Source organism: Papaver somniferum, chromosome 7 (assembly GCF_003573695.1).
Source record: "Papaver somniferum cultivar HN1 chromosome 7, ASM357369v1, whole genome shotgun sequence".
Classification (NCBI taxonomy): domain Eukaryota; kingdom Viridiplantae; phylum Streptophyta; class Magnoliopsida; order Ranunculales; family Papaveraceae; genus Papaver; species Papaver somniferum.
The window spans coordinates 65459557-65468463 of NC_039364.1; positions in this window are offsets into that span (position 1 = coordinate 65459557).

Consider the following 8907-nt stretch of genomic DNA (forward strand, 5'->3'; position numbering starts at 1 on the left):
TCTATCCAGTCTAAAACCAATCGATATCAAAACCAAAATAAGACCTCACATCTCTCAGAAGTTCAGAAGTTCAGGAGATTATGAAAAGGAAATCAAAGAAAACCAGCAAAGAAAGACTTTCGTTCCTCTGCATCTTTCAAGACTTGCAAGGCTGCCTTCTCCATGTTCAGCTCCTCAGTCAGCTTGGCGATCTTGTCTTCTTTCTCCAGCACATCATCATTCGGAAAGGGTATGTTATTCTCACATGATTTCTTGATATCATTTATCTTCTTACGAAGCCACTTCACGTTGAAGCCAAGTCTTTCAGAATTCTCCAAGTTGAACTCCCAATCAAAGAGTACATCTGGAGTCACAGTATTTCTGGCCCTAGCGCATATATCACTTACGACACGCAAGACAACACTTACTTGCATTGTTAAAGCATAATCACGTCCAGGATCCCTGTTAACAATGATGTGACCAAACTTCTTCCATATTTTCTCGTACAAGCCCGCATATCCAATGGGAACGCTGAACCCGCCAACTAGTTCATGATATGGGAGTGATGCATAAAATGGAGGATCAAAAGCAACTCCTGCACTTGGATATTCATACACCACTATACGTTTCTCAGTTACTGGAGCAACTTCTACAGTCAAGGCAACAACTTCTTCAGTATTCTCTACTGGTAGCTCGGTTTCTTCTATCACTGAACCAACAAAAATCGGGGTTTCCATAACTTCATTGACAACCTTATCATGGCCTTGAAGTGCAGGGATGGTTATATCTTAATCAATAACTCCAGGGCAGCTCGAGTGATCCTTATTGGTTTCAGTATCCTCAACTTCGGTATTTGACACCTAATGCGAAGATTACATGAGGTTAGAGAAATCTAAACATGAAACCAAATGAGATCATAAAATACAATACAAAAGCATTCCAACATCATCAAGGTTCATCATTATACACTCAAGGCACGAAAAAATAACATGAAAGTCATGAAAATACGTTTTGTGGCAAACTCGTTTGAAGAGACTGTACTCTGCCTTGTACCAGATGACGAACTAGGAGCAATCTACAAGAAATATGAGGACGAGTTATATACTATTCTCTTCGTATGGATGTCCTCTACGACATATCAAAATTTCATAACAATCCGATGAACGAGCAAAGATATGTGGTCAAAACATCGAACAACGTATAGTCTGAAAAAGTTTTGAAAATTTCCTGGAAGTTTACTGTTTCGACCTATTCAGGCTCTGAACGCGCTCAAAACTTAAAAATCTTCTTCACTAAACCTAGGAAATTCTCTCGGCTTAAAGATACATATGCATACCATTAAAATCCGACTTCAGATGAAGGTTTTATGGTATTTTTACTAAAAGACTGGGTTCTGAATTTTCTGACGACGATTTTCGACAAAGTTTTTCGTCTATGCACATGGATTCTCATTCATTCATTCACAAATAAACAGTTTCATACATCTATGAAGATGTTACAAGATATGTGCTTACTTGGGGAGTCTCCGAAGCGATCAAAGAATCGGGATTGCCCGTGTCAACATCAAAAGGCTCATTACTTCCATTCGGTTCCGAACCTTTGGAATTTTCTTCATCTTATTCTCAGAGGATGACCGAGTATCAACACTCTCCACCTCCATGGCGAAATCCTCATGTACATATTCTCAAACAATTAGCATTTTACATATGAAGCATTATATTTGGCTATGAGGAAGAGTACTCACGTCATTTTCTTCTTCAACGCTAGAATCAGAAATTGTCTGCCCAGCAGCAGGGAATTGAAGACCATCAATACTTGGCGGAGAAAAATTTTGTAACCAAATAACAAATATTGGTTTTACGATCCTAGTAATACGGGTAGAAGAAGTCACGGCGGAAAAGTGTCGACAACTCACCAAAGAAACAACCGGGGACTTTATGGTATTAGGCAGCAGCTTACAATTCTTGTTCCTACATTCTCCACCGTGAATAACTGTTTCAACTTCTGAGAAATTCACTTCAAGATGAGGTCTCACAGCACGACCGTCCTGCAAAAGAAATTGAGGTGATAATCGAAGGTAATTATTTCAATTTTACAAAGAATGTGCAAAAGATACATACTGGTGAAAATCCTGGAGATGTCTTTCGCTTATCGTCGCCGGAGATGTGTTTCAATCTGGGTCGAGAAGCAATCATATCAGTAGAAGGAGGCTCTTTCACCAAAGGTTGACTAACCCTTACGAAATCATGTAAGCGTTCAAATTGTTGGTTCCAGAAATTTATATAACCTGGAGTTACATATGTAACTCGGTCAGCACAAGGGAACCAATAAGAGCTTCCTTCGACATGTGTACGGTCTAAACAAATATTAATCTGTTCCACCGATGGTTTGCTCCTCCGAAAAGCATTGATCCATACCCATCTGACGGGCTACTCTGTCAATGTTGTATTCCTCCACCGAAAAGTCTCCATATGTTGCTGCTATTAGATAACCTGGAGTGCAGCTCAACATGAAGGATCTTTCGCCATCGCTCAAGTCAGCACCAGATTTCAAAGCCATGCTTTCTCCAGCATTGAAATTTATAAATTGGGAAACATGAGGAGGAATCATCACCCAGGGACGGAAGTTAAACTCAGACTCATCGTCTACTACATCAATGAAGCGCGTTTTGGATTGGGGATGTTTTGTTGACCAACGCATAATCCTGGCGTTATCCTTCTCGGAGAAAATACGTCGAGAATCAGCAGCATTCAACCCTTGCAAGATACTACGGGGAATAGGTGCATACTTCTCGAAGCGTTCCCACATCAAGGCCTGGAGAAACATCGTATTGGCGTAGCATTCAATCTTCATAAAGCCGTTCGAAACATTGAAGTATATAACCAAGGAGTCCAGGTTAGAGTACAAAGAACCCAAGAATAATATACCTATGGGAAGTTGTTCACATTGATCCATCTTAATGGCAAAAGGGATTACAAACGGCTTTAGAAAAGTTCCGGCGTCTTCAAACACGTCCCTGGACAGCCATAAACACAAGAAAGCAACAATAGACAACATACCGTTAGGTTCGTCGAGAGGGACATCTCGTGGCCACCAGTGTGTTAACCAGTGAGCATAACAACCTTTGTCATAAGCCTTGTTAATTCTCTCCATCTCAGCTGTTAAGGTGTTGGAAATTGCTTTAAACTCCGTCGAAAGCTCTTCAGGAAAGTTACCCGTGATTGGAAGATGCAATAAAGCAACTACATCTTCCAAGGTAATAGTAAACTCTCCCCATCTGCATATAAAGGTATGAGTTGGAATGCACCAGCGAGAAGGGCCACAATACCTCGTGCATCATGAAAAATATACAAATCTTCGGATGATTGAATAGCTCTGGTAACCTGTGCTCTATCCAGCATAGCTCTAACACGAGGAAAACCCAGCATGTGTCTTGCCCATCCAGAAAATTTCTCTAAAGGTCGTCGAGAGAGATTGAATTCTATAATTGAGGCAAGGAAAAGTCCTTGTTCAAGGAAAAACCGAATAGCTGCTTGAGGAGTCACCAACTTCTTTTGAATAACCGTTCTGGGATTTATCAAAAGGAGGAATGCTGGAATTCTGAGACGTCTTTCAGTGTCTTGCTGAACCGCGAAGAATGCATCATCTATATTTGGAACATTTTTGATTCCAGGTGCTTCTTCTTCTTCATTACCAATAGAAGTCTCATCCACACACGTATCATCTCAGGAAGTGTCATTTTCCTGGGAGTCAGACATCCTTGCGAAGTAGCTGTAATGTGCACAAAGCATTCTACTTAAGTATATTATCATACCAGGTGAAAACTTCAACAATATGATGGGGTCATATAATCTGACAATAGGATACTTATGGAGACATCTACAAAAATGGTAATTCTTGACTCTTACCTCTTTACAATTCCACTAACAATAGTGATTGTGCCGCAAGAGTTAACACTCCAAAATTAGTTCGTTCCTTGAAACCTGCAATAATGAACGAAGCTTTATTAATTTTCGAAACTGATTTTTCATAAAAGTATAGACACAATTTTCATAGTATTAACATCCAAAACTGAGCTATGAAATTTACACCAAGACAATATTTCATCATGAATAAGTTTTCTAATCTCGAGGGTTACTCAAAACCCATGTTTTGATTTTACAAAACAATAATTAACGTGAATTACTCACATAATATTCGAATTTTTATCTCATGTGAACAAACTCACGTGAATAAAATATGTCATATTTTTCATAATATGTCACGGTTTCATGATAAAAAAAAAATCTCTTTTCCTTCGTACGATTGTTTTTCTTTGAAACGAAGGTTTCTTTCGGTTTTGTGAAAAGTTCACATCTTTTAAGATAAAGTTTTGGTTTCCATGAAAGCTCATAAACAAAATTTTATCACTGGACACAGGTCTATTTAAAAGAAAAATCTCTCCCAAGTTAGAGATTATTGCTAGTCTCTTGAACCAATGATCGAACGAACATATGTTTAATAAAATAAGGGTTTTTCTACAAAACTCACACTAACATATACACATGTATAGAATTTTAACATGATCAAAGCATGAACAACTCATGAAATCAGCAAACAAAAGAAAAAAAAAATTACCTGGTCGGTGTCGGTCGGAAGTTGGCCGGACGGTGACGGCAACTTAGGCGAATTTTTGCTGCTCCTCCTGATGCTCGGGCGTGAAGATGAGAGGAGATGAAGATGTTGGTCGGTTGTGGGAGAAATTAAAAAAAAAAGACTATTCCCTTTTATATCAAATTTTATTTCCAAAACCTAATCCCATAAGGATTTCCTTTTCGAGCCCGGCCCGTGAATCCTAGACCAACCAAGGTTCCACCATCAAATCAGCGGTTCTACGCCAATTTATGCTCGCTGGATGACGCTCTATTAGGCCACTGGGGTTTGCGCTCAAACCATGGTTTGCTCGTTTAGTTTAAATCCGGTAACATCTTATCTTATAAGTTCAATTACTTATTTTGTCTGTACCTAGAAAATCACCATTCAATGCTGACTGAGGAACATGACGACTGTCCCTCACTAAGCAGGGGACTTAATGTAGATGGTGGATTTTTGACAAGGGTAAAATCGTAAAACCATAATTATACATACTCCGGATCCGGAAATCGGATGAGTAGTGAGACTCATGTCTCTCATTAAAGCATGAAAGCTCATGCCATAAATCTCTGACTGAGAAGGCTGTCTCTCAGAGTATATGTAGATGTGTAATCTCCCAGCTGAGGCCACGACACATCTCATGAATACTGAGCAATTTCAGTAATTATTTCTGTATAGAATCGAAAGATTGGACGGATCCTAGACAGCATGCCTGCTAGTATAGAGCAACAACGTCTTCAGGACGCAACCAAGTTTTCCCTGACTATATAGGAGAAATATGACACTCCAGCAAGTTCATATTGCTCAACTCTCAGATAATTAATGTTCCTAGACAGCATGCCTGCTAGTATAGAGCCATCAATTAATTATCTCTGATCGTAACTGAATATGCATCTATATTCTACGATTCTTCGAATATTTCGTTACTTCAACTTATGGTTCTTCCCAGCAGAGTTCCATGGGTTAGTAATAATTATTCAACGTACGGGCATCTGAGCATCGAATGAGCCCTGACTAAAATGGTACAAGTGTACTTAGCAATAATGCACAGACCAACATCCGAATGCACAAACGAGCATTTCGGAACACGAAGGAACGATGAGCCTATGCAAAATAGGAAGAAAAATAATAGTAATAAAATATTAGCAAAGGCGCCAGGGGACTGGGCTCACCATCCGGCCAGTCGTGTCGTGACCAGTCCCACACCCAATTTTATATTTTATCATATTTTATTATTTTTCCTTGATCTCATGAAAATTCTCTCATTTGAGCAAATCTCATTCGTTTCAAGGAAACTCCCAGTCTCATGGTGTTTTCGCACACCAAGGAAATAATAAAATTAGGAAAAGGTGTCGCGGGACCAAGCCCACTAGCCGGTCGGCCATGCCCTAGCCGTGGATGGTCCCACACCTCATGGCTCCTTATTATTTCCCTCATTCCATGAAAACTCTCTGATTTCATGATTTTTCCATAAACCCATGAAAAGTATTATAAAATTAGGGAAACCGTGGGACCGGACCCTAGCCGGCCGGTCATGCCCTAGCCGATCCCACACACCCCTTATTTTATTATTATTTGTTTTGTTTTGTTTTCCTCATTCCATGAAAACTCTCTGATTTCAACAAAATACCTTGGTTTCAACAAAACTCTTGATTTTATGATATTTCCCTAAAATCATGAGAATTACATAAAATTGGGAAGAGTGCCCTGGAACCGTGCCCGTTGGCCGGCCGACCATGCCCTGGCCATTGCCGGTACCACACTCCATCATTCCCTATTTTATTATTATTTTATTTTCCTAATCTCATGGAAATTCCTTAATTTCATGAAATTCTTCAGTTTTTATAGAATTTCTCTCAAATCAGAGAAAAAATACAGAAAATTATATAAAATTGGGAAAAGTGTTGCGGGACCGAGCTTGTTATCTGGCCGGTCATGCCATGGCCGGTCCCACACTTTGCAATCCCCTATTTTATTAACTATTTTTCATCATCTCATGAATTTTTCCTAGTTTCAGCAAAACCCTGGATTCTGCATATTTTCTCAAAATGTTGCTCAAACGCGCATCGGAAAATATCAAAACTCTCAGGACTGAGACACGGACACCATGGTGACACGGGCACATCCCCTTGACCGACCAAGGGTGGCCCTAAGGCTTGCAAATAACCGGTCCCACATGTTTTAGTTATTTTGACCTAATTTGCTCAATTTCCAAACTCTTTTCAAACAATTGAGGATTTGCTCAAATGACCATCAATTGGTCCCACGACCGCCAAGGGTCGGTCTCATGACCTCTTGGTCGGTCCCTCATCTTTTCATGGCTAGGTTTTACTACCTGTCGCTCACACGAGCATCATTTTAATAAATGATTAAACCAACATTTAATCATTCTTTCACCAACTGGTCTTCAAGAGACTTTGGTATTTTTGCTCATTCGAGCATCTGGGTGTTACATGGTAGACTCATCATCCCATGTAGCCGGTCCCTGCTTCGCTCTGCGGTTGATTTTCAATAAATCATCAATTCATTAAAATTAGGGTTTTGAATCCAAAGTTTTGCGAAACATAATTCTGAACAGATTCAAATACTGATAATTTTATGTTGATCCCGTGATCAACACTTTTATTTATTATACTCGGCCCAGCAGTCAGTATCTTAAATTAGTATTTTATTTCTTCCTGCTACCAACAATTCATCAAACGAGCAATTTTTGCTCAGGCTAGCAATATTTGCTCAAACCGGCAATATTATTTGCTCGAACTAGCAATATTTGCCCAGATTAAAGAATATTGGTTCAACTATCAATATTCAACAATTCAGCAACACGGTTTGCTCAAGTTATCAATATTTATTTGACAATGAAATTTTTTCCTCAGCAGGCATGTTCGATCCATGAGTCTCAGACATTTGCAAATTATGTTCAACTCAGCAATACAAGGATTCATCGTCCCATAAAATCAGCAACTGACTCCACAATCACGAGACATCAATTGTGTCACATGGGGGATATTAACTAGGGTTTTGGTCTGGCGGTCTACGACACGTGTGTCTAAACACACGACGAGAATGTGGGCAAGTCGTGCAATCAGTTGGAAGAGTCAGCAAAGTAGTGGGTGGAAAATTAACCAAGTCTCCGCACGATGAGCAATTGGTTTTGACATGATTTCCCACTTCCCCACTCTCTGACTCCAGCAACTGTCACACTTCATGGGAACATGGTGTTTTCAATTTAGAAATACAAAAGACATCTGAATCAGGATTGAAAAGGACAAGAATTTCTCGACAAGTTCATACAGACCGTCTTTCGTCTACACGAACTAATCGTCTGAGTAATCACTCTCAATTGAGTAAAATTCAATCATTCAGAACTTTCCTGCGCTGAATTCACAACGCACCTACAATCTCAGATCACCATTGATCCCACACATTTCTCAGCTTCCCTCTTACAGATCAACCCATCTTCTCTTGTGACCAAATTGACTCTGGAACGTCCATTGTTCTTGGTTTAGGCCGGAGTCCTACAGATTGATCTCTCGAACTTAAAGCACTCCCTTCTTGCAGTGCATCTGTGTGAGGTTTAACATTTCGCTCGGTTCAAGGAGTTTCCACACGGACGTCTCCTCAATTCCGTAAAAACCAGCAAATCGTTTTTCTCCAGCTACAATTATATAATTTTGATTTTAGTTTTAGTTTTTTTATTAGGATTTAATGAGGATAAACAGGTAGTATTAGTATTTGATAGAGGGTAAATTGGTAATTTCATCTTTTAATAACCTTTTTTGTCCTGTAGTCATAGGCCCCAATTTAGCCAGGAAGATTTTGCTTAAGATTTCTTTTTTTTTTGTTAGGAAAAAGATTAGAAGCCATTGCATGTACATGAACATGACAGAGAAATGGAGATAACGGAATTGTTATCCTTCTGCAATACTTTTGCGGGAGCAACAGCTAAAGCTACTAACATATTTAACTTGGTTCCTGAACTTAAAGTTGTTCATAATGAAGTTACTATCATCTACTAAACCAGCTTGTGTGACTATTTTTATTTTTTAAATAGGATATTGGATCCCTGACATCATTGTTGATGCAGATTTCTTCAAGATTCGGGTTCCTTGTCCACTCCACAGCTACAAGAATGGCGCGACTTCGGCTTCTTCAGAATTTCTGACTATGCCTGAAGTTGTCTTGCAGCCTCTGTAATTTCCTAATACATTAGTTAGATAGATACCAATGTCAATTTGTTGGAATCTTTGGTATAAGAAGCATCACAGTAGATCATAGTACAAGTATTAGGCAGAT